Source organism: Equus asinus, chromosome 4 (assembly GCF_041296235.1).
Source record: "Equus asinus isolate D_3611 breed Donkey chromosome 4, EquAss-T2T_v2, whole genome shotgun sequence".
NCBI classification, from domain to species: Eukaryota; Metazoa; Chordata; class Mammalia; order Perissodactyla; family Equidae; genus Equus; species Equus asinus.
The window spans coordinates 124215755-124226750 of NC_091793.1; the positions used below are offsets into that span (position 1 = coordinate 124215755).

General features: G+C 33.9%; 1 protein-coding gene across 3 annotated transcripts in view; it reads right to left on the reverse strand.

Moving 5' to 3' along the window:
* The window catches only part of CALCRL (calcitonin receptor like receptor), a 103495-nt gene extending 94131 nt beyond the window's left edge, over positions 1–9364 (reverse strand). Inside the window, exon 1 of one of the 3 annotated variants that reach the window (XM_014852906.3) lies at positions 8829–9364. The gene's annotated coding sequence lies outside the window, so the exon portion shown is untranslated. The remainder of the gene's footprint in view (positions 1–8828) is intronic. The other 2 variants (XM_014852908.3, XM_014852907.3) reach the window with 2 other exon arrangements.
* Between the last annotated feature and the right edge of the window lie 1632 nt (positions 9365–10996).

The following is a 10996-nucleotide window of genomic DNA, read 5'->3' on the forward strand; positions in this document are numbered from 1 at the left end:
TGTTTCATCTGTAATCCAAGGTTTCCTAAATATCATAAATATATACAGAAAATATCTGATTTATCAGGTTTTGTCATTTTAGAAAACACTCTAGTTACGGAATTCAGTCTTGATCTTGTGACAAGACAAAAAATAGAGTATCGGCCAGCAGCACAGATCAAGAGTTCATGCTTTAATCAGCACCGTCTTACACTGAACTGAGGTGGAGCTGATGTTGTCCAGAGCCCGGGTCCTGTCTTGCTTACCTTTGACCTCTAGCTTGGAGCCTGGCACATTGTGAGCACTTGCTAAACCGAGGATCATGATGTTTAACCCTAGCACCCCCTAACAGCAAGAATGGCACAGTTATATGAGTTAAAACACAGCTGTTCTCCGACAGGATGAAATTCTGTTGTGAACAGAAATTTCCCCATTTAAGATATACTGTAATGAGAACACATTTTAGTTTGCTAAGAATAAGAGCAATTCTGGAAGGTCCTATGTGGATCACGTAGAGGAAAACATGCTACCTTTCTTTTTGAAGTGTAGAAGTCTTATAGCCTTTTATATTTCTTTACCCTCCTCTATTTACAATATAATTATTTTAAACATTTACTCTACATTCATTTAGAACCACATCAGACTGCCCATCTCCAAAAAAAAGCCCTGAACAACTGGAGAATATATACCATGCTATGGTTGGATGACTAAACATTATTAAGTTGTCTATCCTTATAAATGTAACTGGTGAGTTCACTGCAATTCCAATGATCATTCCTGTAGGAACGTTTGAAGAATTCCCAAGTCTAAAAGCCTATATAATTGGGGGAAGAAAAAGAGCAAATATGTATGAATCCCCCTCCTAGCTGTGATGGTTAATTTTATGGGTTAACTTGGCTAGGCCTAAGGTGCACAGTTGTTTGATCAAACACTGGTCTAGATGTTGCTGTGAAGGTATTTTGTAGATGTGATTGACATCTACCATCCGTTGACTTTAAGGAAATTGATTACCCTCAGTAATGTGTGTGAGCCTCATCGAATCAATTGAACGCTTTAAGAGCAAACACTGAAGTTTCCCAAAGAAGAAGGAATTCTTCTTGAAGATTTTTTTTTTTTCCATGCTGCTGGACACCTGAGGCCAGAAAGTAGCTCCTGGGCATTTGCTTTGGAGGAACCTGAGGATTAGGTAGGTGCAGGTGAAGGAACTTAGTGGACGGAGAGCGGTGCAGAAAGGAAGATGGGAAATTAACAGTCGCAGATTCTAGCTACTATGTTGCTTCCCCCTCTCCCGCCCCCCCCCCCCCCCGCCCTGGAGCCCTGCAGTATTGCCCTCTGGTTGATGGAAATAATCTTATAGGCCATTTGTTTCTGATGTCCATGTCTGTTTTTTGAGTGCTCAGATACTTATAAGCTGAGGTGGCTGAAAAATATACACATATAATTTACCTCATTCTAAAAAAATAATTATTTGAATTAATTAGCATAGGTTCATAAATAAGAGTCTAAGAACTCTTAATGGATCCATCAAAAAGGAAGATCCCATGAAACTCACGCAACTCTATGCAAATGAGAGGCCTTATGAATACAGATGAGTTTACTTTGTCTGGGAGAGAGAGTTTATAGTTTTCATGGCATTCTCAATGTGGGCTATAATTACTAAAATATTAAAAAACAAGTTTTTAGAATAAATTATCTTAAACCAAAACCTAAATGAGTGTTTACCATCCTATTGCACAGGTACTCTTTCATCATGTTTTTGAAATATAATATATAAGAAAATATGTGTCTACCATTAGGCAGTAGTAAGAAGTCCCTGTAATAAAGACATTTTTACAAAAACAAAATAAGCACCAAAAACTTGGAGCCCTACAAATTGAGTTTAATCTGGTCATTCTTAATGTTCTTTTAATTTTGAGCTTCTGCAGCTGTTATACTAGTCAAAACTAAAAATTTCCTGGTGAACATCTAAATTTGTCTCTAATGTACTAAATTCCACAAAATCCATGCAAGCAACAACAATAAATTTACTTTTATTATCTTGTGTTAGAAGAGATTGAGTTTAAATTTGGTGGATCGTTGTCCTCATTCAACTTTGTGCATAATCAGTAATAAGAGGGCTAATAGTAGGTAATACACAATAGCACAACAAAATAGGATTTGGAGTCACAATGGACGTAAGTTCAAGTTGAAGATTTGTCAATGATGATTGACTTTGGACTCACCACGTACTTCATTGAGCTTAATGTGTAAAAAAAAGAAAAAGCAATAATTTCTTTTTAATATACCTTTATAAACTGTTAGTATGAGACACTTTTTAAGTGCTCAAGTTCTATAGAAATGGTGATTAATATCAGTTTTCTTAGATTCTGGCATATATCATATATGGCAAAAGTGTGATCAGTCTAAAAGTTGTGGTCACAAACCACACACATCCCTGTCTGTGAAGAGGTTGTATTCTGTCTGTGTGTTGACTGGAATGAGCTTTTGTGTGGAAGCAAGTTATGTCCTCAGTCCTGTTCACAGAAGATTTATGATGAGCACTAACATTGTTGGAGACCTACTAAGTGCCAAGTGCTGTGCTAAACATTTTCTATGTATTGTTTCCTGGATTCCTCACCAAACCCTGTAAAGCAGTATTATTGACACTTCCATTTTGTTGATGAGAAAGGGGAACTAAGAAATGGTGAATTTGGGGTTCATGTGCCAATGATCTGAAGCCAAAGTCCATTAAGCTGCACTACTGCAATATAGCTCATATTTTAACTGTGGTATATTAGGTTTTTTTTTCTTTTCATTTTTTGCAATTGATAAGAAGGAAGTGGGAAACAAAAGCATGATTTTTTAAAAAAATTCCTGCTGATCACACAAACTCACAGACTAACCTGGGAACCTAAGATTATTTACTCTGTCATTGTTTCAGTAGAATGACGCATTCTATGCTTTAACCTAAGGTTCTGGGAATAGCATCCATTGGCTCTAGGGAGGACGAGGTACCAGGAACCAATTGGAAAGGGAAGCAGACTTGTTGAGAGTATGAGGTCTGGAGCCAGCTGGCCAGGATTCAAGTCCTGGCTTTGCCATTTGATAGCTAAGTGACCTTGGGCAAATTTACTCAAGAGCTCTGTGCCTTGGTTTTGGAGTTTCTTATCTGCAAACAAAGATACTAATAATATTTCCTAGGGTTTTTGGGAAGATTAAATGAGTTTATACATGAGTAATTAATATTGTACATGGCACATGGTGAACTCTCAAAGAAATTAGCTAAATAATCTCGGCAGCAGCAAACCATTTATTAAAAGAAGTTCTCTTGGGGCTGGCCTGGTGGCATAGTGGTTAAGTTCGCATGCTTGCTTTGGCAGCCCAGGGTTTGCAGGTTCAGATCCCAGGTGCAGACCTACACACTGCCCATCGAGCCATGCTGTGGTGGTTTCCCACACACAACATAGAGGAAGGTTGGCAGAGATGTCAGCCCAGCAACAATCTTCCTCACCAAATAAATAACTAAAAGTGGTTCTCTTGTATGAGTGCAGTGTGGAAAGATGAGCCCACTGCTAACTTCTGGAGGGAGAGCTGCTGTAGGAAGGCAGACTCTCCTGTTTGAGGCAAAAAGAAGTTTTTGTCCCTCAGGGATATTAGGATATATGTGTCCAATAGCGCATCCTTCCTCTAAAACTGTCAAGGACCAGAGGGTAAAGCTGACAATAAATATATACATCTACGCGAATAAACCTGACAAGTTCCAGGATATTTTAGTTAATTAACTGGGACTTAATGAAATTGTGTTGAACGCTTTTAAAATGTAGCAATGTCTTTACTACACATGACATGAATGCTGTCTAATTGTACTCCATTCCAGGCAGTTGCTTCAAACCACCATTATATCTAAATTTCTAAAACACAAATGCATAAGTGATATTTTTTTGCCTTAGCTAATAGATTATATCGGCATTTTTTTAAAAAAGTTTTAAATCCAAATTATTGACAACAAATTTTTTGAGAAAACATGTGTAGATTGATTAATAACATTTCAGCGTTACTCTAATATTAGGTTTCCATTATCTAAGTAAAAACAAGTCTCCTATTTCTGCCTCACATTTGAAAATAACTACAGAATTAAGGGAAAAAAATCATGGTTTTGTGTTGATGACATTCTTTTCCCATAGTTTTAATTCTCCTTATTTTTGTTATAACTTTATTCTTTTCTAGTACTTACCAAAGTTTCAATTTTTTCTTCAAATTATCCTTGGAAGGCAGATAAAACTGAGATTTACACGCAAAATATCTGCATAACAATTGGTCTCAGGTTCATTAGTGGGCATGGGTTCAAATTAATATTCATTTGTAAAATTTGTGAAATCAGTACTTGGAGATAAGACAAGTTTATCTTAGTTTTGGTTGATAAAACCTAGACCATGTGCTCATGAATATGCTGATAATCCTCCCCATGAATAAGCTGTAAGGAGAGGGGCACTCTGGTAAACCAGCTGGTTACTATTTCATTCTATCACTGCTATTGAATACACGACATGGAATGGTCAGGAGTCTCTATGGTTTTATGAGAAACACAACTGAGCTCAGGTTAACCTAAACCTGAATAGAGAAATACCAACAGATTTATACAAAAGTTTATGCCACCTTACCATTTTTCAAGTTATGTTCCAAGTTAAAGGAAATAAAATTTCTCTGAAAATTGGGCTCCATCCAATAACCTCAATAAAGTATAGAGCTCCAGCCTCAATACCATAGGGATGGTATTTATTTATGTAGATTTATGTTGGGTTGAGTTGAGATTTCTGTTCTTTTAATTGGTAGTAAGGTAGGAAACATATCATACATTTAATTAAAACCATGAAGCAATAAGATAAACCTTCCTTTACATTTTAAAAATAAATACACTATTTTGACCATTTTTGCAAACAATAATATTAATGTGTTAGTTTTGCATAATACTATCTCTTTTAAGTTAACGAACTAGTTTAAAGGGAAAAAAGGAACAAAATATGATCTAGGAAAATATTTGCAACTTATCATCTGATAATAATACTAGTAACCTAATAAACATAGACCCTAATTCAGTTCACAGCCAGAGATTCTATTTTATTTTCTAATAATAATAAGTAAGACTTCTATTACGTCTTTAAAAATTAAATTCACTTCTTTGTTTTTTGTAAAATAACATTAAATTAAAAAACTAATTTGATTTTAAGATTACTCAAATATGGGAAAATTCAGATTATTTGATCTAATCTGATTTAATGAACAATATTATAATCCTAATTAGACATGAAAAAACAATAATCTGGATTTATTGAGGACTTTTCTGTTTAAATTGGAATGGCAATAGAATGTATAAAAATATATTTTCTATTATTTAAGTGGGTTTTGTTGATTTAATTATCACATATCTAATCACGTGTTCTCTTTTCCTGAATCACACTGGACCAATATTTATATTCCAAATTTTACAAGTAAATGTATTCTACCTATTATTTCTTCAATTTTGCACTAATGAAGACTATTTACCTTCAAAATTATAAACCAATTTATAAGTAGGTGAACTAAAATTAAGGTGTGAAAACTATCCAGATACTTTGATTGCATAACTCCTAGTCTTAAAAGAATTTGGGCAGAAATGGTTGTCTATGTGAATAAATGGGAAAGATATTGAGATATCTGTTTGGTACACAGACCTGATCTCGTGTTTCTGGTCAATTTTTATTTTCCACCTAAATGCATCAAAACGTTTTCTGATATTAAATGAGAGGATTTCTTGAAATAATAGTGCAGCATGCTAGAAGTACTTTGGTAGAAAAAGAGATCTTTCCTGAGAAATTATAAACATTTATAGTTCACACATGGACTTCAAAACCAGACACAGACAAATGTTTTAAATAGCTGTGCACTGATTTTCCATCTTAAGTGTCTTCCCTGATCGTCTGATTGAGACAAGAACTGAGGTGCTTCAAACTTGACTCTCTGAGTGTCTTTCATTAACACCATTGGAATGATACAGCTTATGTTTATGGGTTAAAAGCTTCTCTGAATCCTAAACAGAGATAAGGAAGAAAGCCAATTTTGACTTGAAATAATGTTCTTTGAATATATTTGTTTTCTGAAAAGTTGACACCATAATCATATCTCCAAAAACAGAATTATTTTTTCAAGCTGCATTCAAAGTCATACCTAAGAGTATGAAATGTTTCGTTTAGTGAATGCATATTTTGACCCTTTAAAAATCATTTTGTTCATTTATCTATAAAAGTTTCTAAGGCAGTTCTTAAAAATTAAGTTAATATCAAATTTTAACCATGGAGATAAAAATTAAAAGCAAAATATTGTTACAATGGTTACACAATGATCTAAGTTAGAAATATCTAATACTATTAACTGAAGTCTGATTAGTTTTTACGTGTTTTTCAAAGAATTTTTCCACATTAACATAAAGCATATAAGGTAATCTTTTTTGTCTTAATATTATTTTGAAATTTTTATTGAAATAAACTTCTGTTATGTCTCAAATAATGCTAAAATATCTACCAGTGAATGTGAATATTCTCATCAATATGTTAGGGTATTGACTCCCTTTAAACCTGTTTGTATCCTGGGCATCATTGGTGAGTAAAGGACATACACCTTGAACGTGTATGTAACATAATTTTTAAAATTTCAGACCGAGTTCTAATTTATTTTTATTTTTCTGTTATTCCAAGTTTTTCAAAGTGAATGAGTAATTTTATATATTACAAAAATTTACATATTTTAACTAATCAAATAATATTTTGGCATACGCTAAGCTATAGTAGGAAAAAAAGACAGTGTAGCAATAACCAAAAGCATATTTCTTAAAGACAACTGAATGGTACAGGTATAACATATTTCAGCTCACATTATTCATATAATTTCTCAACTCTGTGCTTCATTTTACATATTTAGAATTGGCCTTAGACTCTGTGCATTAATTTTATGATCCTATAGGGTACTATCATCCAGAAAAAAAATGAATTCTTTGTGACTGAAAGCATGCATTGATACTCTGATATTCTCTTATCATTAAAGAAAGCAAACTTTAAAATATGAATTCTTATTTCAAGCTTTCAATTATTTTCTCAAATAATGTCTTTGCCTAATGACCCTCAATATTCATTGCCTACTGTTTTTAACAGTATTTTTTTGAAAAATAAAGATTATAAGCCATACTATTAGTACAGTTACAAAAATTTAATTAAATTATGCAATAAAATTATGTTTTTTGGGCGAGCAATTAAATAAAACTTAGAGAAGTTTGGGGAGTTCCTTATTATAAAGTATGATATTAACTTGATATTAGTATCATACCTCCTTCTAAAGAATAATCTCAATTAAAAATTATGCTATTTTAATTTTTGTTACTAACCCATGGCATTGGGTTAGGCATTTAATGTGTTCTTTCCATTTCCTCCTCTCATGATCTAATGACTATTTACAAAGTCATATTCTAAAAACACTTTTTCCATTTCTACACGTGTCAGGGAACTCAATACAATTAATGATTGAAAGGAGATAGGAAATCAGCTACAATATTTTTAAATCAGATTTAATTGAAGTTTTCATTATTTGGAGAAATTTGTGGAAAAACTGAGTAGAAAATTATGAAGGAGTTACTCAGAATGAGTTTGTAGTCCACTGCTAACGTGCCGGATTATGGGTGATTAAGCACAGGATTTCTCCGTTGAAGGACATTTTGCAGAGTATAATTTCATTTAGGTATGAAAATACATGTAAATTATGTCAAACCATATACTTGAACACAAATCTGACATCCAACTTTTTCTTGGCAACAAATTTGTGATATCGCTATACCAACAACTTATTAAAGAGACACTAGTTTCTTAAATTGCCCAGGACAGTCTGTACTGTTGAAAGAAGCATTAACAGATGTTTCATCTCAACATTTCAGTAAGTTTTATTCTGGAAATTCTTTTTTTTTTTTAAACACCCACTTTAATTTCTCTGTTTAATAATTTGATATAATTATTTGGGAAAACTGTTAGTTTTCTTTATCCACAATTATCTCAATATCACACCCTCCCCCCAAAGCTTGCAGAGGGATACCAGACAAATTGAAGTAACACATTCTATTAGCTAAAGATTTTTGAAGTTAGAGTTAATATAGAAATCTGAACATTTTCTCACCCCTAGCTGTTTTTTTCCCTTTGTAGCCCACCCCATGATCCGATGCAGCGGAAACAGTTCAGAGTTAGCAAAAGAGAGATTTAAACACATCTGGCAACAACAAACAATGAAAATTCCATTAGTTCAATAGTTAGAGATGTGTGTATAAATAGAGGTGAAATGCAAATAGAAGGCAAATATAACAAATCCAAGTGATTACTTTTCTTTTAATTCTCCATTGTGTTCAACAGCTGAGTGAGTGAGACTCTGAGACCCCGTAAATAGTTGTTCTTTCACCTCTTTCATAGAGGACTGATTATATGGAAAGTTTAAAGACCCCTCCTGGGGGAAAAAATGTTTTCCTGCTGTCAAAATTCAATCTTAGCTAGTAGCAGCTAATTTTAAAAGGCATTGTTCCTTGATTAAGATGTTTGTTCAGAAGCATGCCTTTTAATGCATTTAGGTTTTTATTACTTGCTAAATTTATTTTCTAGAATATCACTGCACATAATATTATCTCATAGTAGTAGATTTTGTATACATCTTGGGGTAACATACTGTGGTTTCTTTAACGTGAAATAAATGAAAATATGTTTCAACATCATTTCAACGTCACTAAATTCTGTAGTAGAAACATTGTCAAACTACATGAGAACACTACTCGGAGTAAATATATTTGTTGTGAATAATGTACTTACCCAGCACAGCTCCTAAGGAAATTCTTGGTGAGATATTCTTAGGATGGAATTTGATTTTCTGAGATTCCGCAGGGGAGATTTACCCCCAGGCTAGGTGGGGAAGAGGGAGAGCCTTGCAATGTGATCCTGCAGGCAGGGTGAGGTCCAGTTAGCAGAGCTGGATGATCCTAAAGCAGGAGGTGACACTCTTTGCTGGAGAGAGAGGACTGTTCTGAGTAGATTGGAAGTGTTGTCACATTGTATGTGCTCAGCAGCAGAAGGGAAACATCAGAGCTTCCTGTTACATCACTCTGACCCCGCCTGCAGTTAGTGTTAGGTTACTTTCTTTCTCAAATAGCATTCCCCAGGAAAGCAGCACTCCTTTCTTCTTCTGAGACAAGAGCAAGATGCAGCCTGAACAGACAGAGATCATATGCTGTATGAATACATTGTGAGCAGCAAAAGCTGGCTGGATTTCACCTTGACTGAGTTCTGTTAGAACTTGCCAAACAGAGCTGCCTGTGATTTGAAGGAAATCTGAATGTAACATTCTACTCAAAGAGTTAAAGGAATCACGAGAGTGTGTGTGCGTGTGTGTGCTGAATTATACCTCACAAAGCATCGAGGACATTTTTTGTCTAACGTGTCTATCTTTGTAAATGAACACAGAAAAATAATAACTGCTCCCATCATAATTAAATCTATGATCTGACTCATTAATTTGGAGCGCTCATAATCAGAGCTCTTCCTTGATCAGTTTTCCATAATTAATGACAAAACTTTATCCTGTATGTTTTTCAACTTTTTTTTACTTTGTTCATGACATAATTACGTATGTGTGTCATAAACAAAACATTTGTGTGTGTGTGTATGTTGTGTGTGTATATATATATTCATATACGTAGAATTATTTTTCATTATCTATAAGTATACATTTTAGAGAAAATACCCCTTTGAGAATATATTCATAAGACTAAAATAATTGTACATATTTTTAAATATTGGACTTAATTATGCTATCACCTATGAAATAAAAAAGCAATTTATACTACAACATTTATACCTCAAAATAGCCTTAACAAAAATGCAGGTAATTTATAAACATAATATTATGAAACAATGTAAAATGTGTAACATACATTAATTTTTTAGAAAAAGTTCTGCCTCAAAATATAATTTTATTCTAAATGTGTTTAATGAATCATTGGAAACTATCAGGGAAGAAAATTTTAAATTTGAAATGCACTTGTCTTTTGATAATGAGGTATATCTGTGAGATACAGCAATAATTATAATTGCTGAAACCTCAACACCATTGAAAATCACTTAATTTATCTGGGCATCAATTTTTTCTCATCGGTAACTAGAAGAGATGGATCAAATAATATCTAAAATCCCTTCTATCTCTAAGACTTTGAATCAACAAATTATGTAACATTTAGAAATAGATAAGACATTGTAGTGATTATTCAATTCTTCGTAAATTTGAGATCAGAGGCACTGAGAAATGGGGAAGTCATTGCAATTCAGGAACAAAATGAGATGCTCACACTCTTTGTAGACTAACAAAGGAGGACAAGGCAACATAAATTAAAGGGATATCATGTTTCCAAAGCAGTATGCTCCTGTTGTCATTTTTATTACCTGGATCCACAGAAGTAACTTACCACACAATCTTCGATATTAAAGTCAATAGGATCAAGGTCAATAAAAATACATACATGCAAAAAATAGGGTACATACCAATCTCCATCAATTATACTTAAAAGACTTGTAAGAAACTGAATTCAAACCTATTTGGTTCTTAGGAGAAAGAAAATAACCAGAGGAGTTAAACAGCCAGGTTATAGAATATTGTATTTCCAGTATGGCTTGGTTTTGCTTTGCCTTGGGAGGCTGCTGAGGTGTACCTCATTTTGAGCTATTTCCTTCAACCCATGAGAAGGAAAGTAGATGTTGCAGATCATCGCTGGCTCCACGAACAGTGGCTCTTTAATCAGAACGCTGATGTGGATATTCCCAGGTGAAAGCTTTGCTGAATTCTGCTGTGGAGGGAGCACATATCCCAGGGAACCACTAAGAAAGAAGTACAAAGCACTGGGATTGGACCAAGAAACGTGAAATTCCAGTCCTCGTTCTGACACTTTCTTGTGTGTCCTCTAACGAAACTTTTTAGGTGCCCGTGCTTT